At 41.2% G+C, this 4,492-nt stretch overlaps 1 pseudogene; it reads right to left on the reverse strand.

Annotated features, from left to right (window-relative positions):
* Positions 1 to 3,159: 3,159 nt before the first annotated feature.
* On the reverse strand, positions 3,160 to 3,787 carry LOC114896599 (annotated as a pseudogene).
* Positions 3,788 to 4,492: the final 705 nt, after the last annotated feature.

Below are 4,492 nucleotides of genomic sequence, written 5' to 3' on the forward strand. Positions count from 1 at the left end.
TTCCTGCTGGGCAAGGTGCTGCTTGCCACGCGGCAGATCAGGGCATGGGGGTGGGTGGAGGTATCGGATTGACTGGTACAGGATTGGGTGAGGGCAGAGTTTGACATTTTGGTGAAAGAACTGGTATTAGATGTGGTTATAGACTGAATGTTTGTGTCCCCCCAGGATTCATATGTTGAAGCCTCTAACCCCTTGATCTGATTGTATTTGAAGATAAGATCTTTATGGAGGTAATTAAGGTTAAGTGAGGGTATAAGGGTGGGGGGCTGATCTGATAGGATTAGTGTCCTTATAAGAAGAGAAAGATCTCTCTCTCTCTCTCTCCTCCATGTAAGCACATAGCCAGGAGGCAGCCATCTGCAAGTCAAGAACAGGGCTCTCACCAGATCCCATCATGCTGCCATCCTGATCTCAGACTTCCAGGCTCCAGAGCTGTGAGCAATACATTTTTGCTGTTTATAAGCCATCCAGTCTATGGTATTTTGTTATGGCAGCCCTAGCCCTAGGCTAAGACAGATGTAAGGTTTAGTTTTGGGGTGCATGTAGAGAAGGGAAAGACCATGCACTTGGAGACTCAGGCAGTGAGGGCCAGCTCTCACAGAGGTCCAGTCAAGACTGGTATCTCCAGGAAGCGTATTTAGAAAAGCAAGATAGGGTCCCAGCACCTCAGAGGTTTGGGAGACCACCAAAGGCAAAACAAAATCTCGCCCCAAAGGAACTGAGTTCTCAGCATTGGAACACAAGATACAAATAGCACAAGAGCAGGGAAAACTTGGGTCACTCACCGAGGCTGGTCACAGCTCTTTAAACTTGAACTAGAGGGCCTGAGTGGGAAGGGTAAGAGGGGAGAGGGTAAAGTGCACCCAGATACAGGGAAAGTAGGGTACAGAGGTTGAGCATGAGCAAGGCCTGACAGCCAACATTTTTGCCTATAGATGAGTGAAGCACATAGGAAGGGCGTAAGAGAGAGAAGCTCAGATCTGTGAATGGCTGGATCCTTCCCTTCATTCATGTTTTGTTCAAATATCTCTTGATCATTGTTTGATAATATATAGTATCTGACTATATGTATATGTGTATCTATGTATAATACAATTATAATATATGTATATGATATGTATGTATATATACACACATACAATGTACAGATGTATATATGTGTAGATACATACGTAGTGTTTATATAGATTTATTTATTAATACATACATATTTCCCCATCAGAAGGCCTCTGGTCTGGGCTCAGAGAACACTGTGGTCAGTGGATCAGTCCTAGTATGGGAGGGAGAAGCTGGCTGATAGCATCCTGTTGGATTTACAGGACTGGGGTCTGTTACTTTTTTTTTTTTTTTTTTGGTAAAACATTATTTAATTAAAGAAAAATCACAAGATTATGCTCCCTTAAAGTTTCAATCTTTTATATCAACAAAACAGATTAATGCTCATTGTTTAAAAAAAATCAAATACTATAAACGTATAGAGTGTAAATCATCAGCAATCACAATCTCTATAGATAACACTACCCTTAACATTTAGGAATCTCTACATAAAATCTTATATAAATCATACTTGCATTTTAAAAGTCAACATTAATATGCGCATGTTTCCAAATCAGTTAAACAACTTTCTGCCATTAATTTTAATGGTTGCATATTTTTCTACTATATGGACTGTAAAAAAATTCATAAACAGAAACCTCAATTAAATAGATTTGGGAGACTAGAATGGGGAGCTCTCATACCCAGCAACCATAGCAGAACCCAACAGAAAAAAGAAAGACTCCTCTTATTTCCTGGCAAGGACTCAACCAATGGAAAGTCATGGATTCTCTGTTTATGATAGCACTCCCATCTTCCTTTTCTTCTCTATAAAAGCCTTCTCCTTCCCTTGCCGTGTGGGGACTTGCACATGGCCCACCATGGTTGCAGACCTGAATTGCAATTTTCTGCTCATCCCGAATAAACCCAACTTTGCTGGAGAAATATCTGGAAGTCTATTTGTTGTAGGCCAACAGGATATAAATGGCCATTTAATCAATGCTCATTCAAGGGGCATTATAGCACCTTCCTTCTTTCCTTTTAGCTATTATAAACAATAGCATTGCCATGACTCTTTATATATATACAACTCTATACAGCTGCCTGATTAATATTTGTGGGTTACTGTATGTAAGAATCTTTTGAGGATAAATTCTGAAAAAAAAAGTCAATATCATTTGAGCTAAAGTATAAGCATTTCTAAAAATTTAGATTTCATTTTTTCTGAGGGAGTAAAGTATAGCTTAGTTTTAGTACTTTACTATCACTTTTAAAAAGAAAAAGATCCATCACAGTGACGATGTTATTTCAAAGGAAAAAGAAAGTGCAGGATTTAGGAAGATACCAATCCAATCACATCTTACTGGGCTTAAATTCCAGTTCTGCCACCTATTAACTGTATAACTTGGGAAAATTACTTAATCTGTCTTTGCCTTAGTTGTCTCAGCTATAAAACAGAGATAATAATAGCATCTATTTCATAGGGTTGTTAGGAGGGTTAACTATTACTACGATTACCCTGACTGATACTAGTGGTTTCTTCTCTCATTTGTCATTCTATATGATCACAAATATGATGTTAAAAATTCATTCAAAAAGGATAGGCTGCTATAAAGCTACAAGAAGAATTTTCATGACTCAATTTAAGCCTCCCCCCACTTTCTTTACTTATTATTTTGAAAACATCGTATGTTAACAGTTCCTTGAAATGGAGCACAGAGCTTTCAAGCATTAAAACAACTATCAAAATAATTGTATAATAAAAATTTCTGGAGGCCATGAGATTGGTATTTCTAATATCAGGACATTACATAAACAACACATACCACAAAAAAAGTAAGTGTTAAGGGACAGTTTTCTTAAACAGATTAAGTTTAAGAGGTTTTTAAAAAGCATCAGACTCCCCTTTACCAGGGAGTGTCTTTTGGAAAACATGTTCAACTCGTAGAACTTTTGGAAAAGAAGATGTAATGTTTCGATAACTGTGCAGTCAGCAGTGAATATGACACACCCGATCTTAAAGGTTAGACAAATAGCCATATAATATAAAGCATTACTGCATTTCAAACTGTCAGACTGACAATGTAACAATGCGAACAAGCCCAATGTCAATTAGTACTTTCATTAAATGAAAATAGATACCTCATGGTAAAGTCTTGTGTCATTCATCCTAATAAGCACCCCATCAATTCTCAAGAAAAACCACAACAGCAAGAAAAAGCTAGAAGGCGTTACTCTAATTTTCACACTCAGGCTTGAAACTCCATGATCATGAAGTTCATCCTCAAACAGGAGAACTTCTTCAAAAAACTTAATCTGTTCTCTGGCTTTCAATTTCTCTATATCTATATGATCTGTTGTAGGTACAACCTTTAGCTTAAGTGATTCTCCTAGTAATGTTCCCTTATAATCTGTGTATAGGTCCAAGCATACGGTTTAATAAATTCCTTAGAGTGCTACCCTCTGTCCTGCTTTCCTGCCACTCTTTGGCACAGGCTAGTTTAAACATTCCTTGGTCGTTTTTCACACATCTTAATGCATCTGTAGCATTGAACTCAATCCCAAAGCCAGAGCCATGCTGGATTCTTAAAACGTTGTCTCCAAACATCATTTCAGGGAGAGATGGCATATGCAATTCATCAGTTAACTTCTCCGCATCCGCTGACTTCATGATGTGGGTCTTGGACGCCGTCAGCTTCCAGGGCCTGAAGGAGAAGTCCCAGTGGCTGCTCTGGAAGCCATGGATCATCATGGCCGCAGCGGGGCCTGCGTGGGCCGCACGGAACAGGTTGGAGCATTGGCGGCAGTGGCAGCGGCGGGCGACCGGGTCTGTTTCTTCTTAAAGGTCAGAGCGGGGACTTGGTATTCTCAGAGCCCTCATGTTCCCTGGCTGCTCTCCTAAAAGTCTGGGCTGGGGGAGGTGCTGGGAGGGCCTGACCTCCATGCAGAGGGTGCCTGTATGCACAGGTCGCCCCAAGTCCATCTTTTCTCCCAGGGATTGAGCAGGATTCCTTGGTCTGGAATGTCTCTGCCTGGCCATAGGGTCCCGCTTTCTCTGGGATCCTCCCGTCTGTGTGTCCAGGCCACGCTTCTGCTCCAGTTCTTGGTCCTGTCTCTGATGATACTGAAACTGAGCGGGACCCTGTTGGGCTCCTGGGCATGGAAGCCTTTCAGACGCTTGTTAATCAGGGAAGGGAGGGTGTGCAGAGATAAGGGAGGAGCAGTCCAAAGAAACAACAGCACAGCTTTGGGGGCAGGGCCCTGGTTCCATCTCAGCTGGTACACATAACAATATCTCCGAGCTCTTCTGCAGAGCTAAAACCCCAACAAATGGAAGATGTTAACTACTTGATGAAGCATTCTTCATTCCAGAGAGAAGTCACAGTTTGACAGCCTCGAGAACCAGAGAATCTCATCAGGAGACCACCTGAGGCCAGATTAAAGGAGTGCAGGCCCT

Source organism: Monodon monoceros, unplaced genomic scaffold, assembly GCF_005190385.1.
Source record: "Monodon monoceros isolate NGI ecotype Baffin Bay Population unplaced genomic scaffold, NGI_Narwhal_1 Super_Scaffold_16, whole genome shotgun sequence".
Taxonomy (NCBI): domain Eukaryota; kingdom Metazoa; phylum Chordata; class Mammalia; order Artiodactyla; family Monodontidae; genus Monodon; species Monodon monoceros.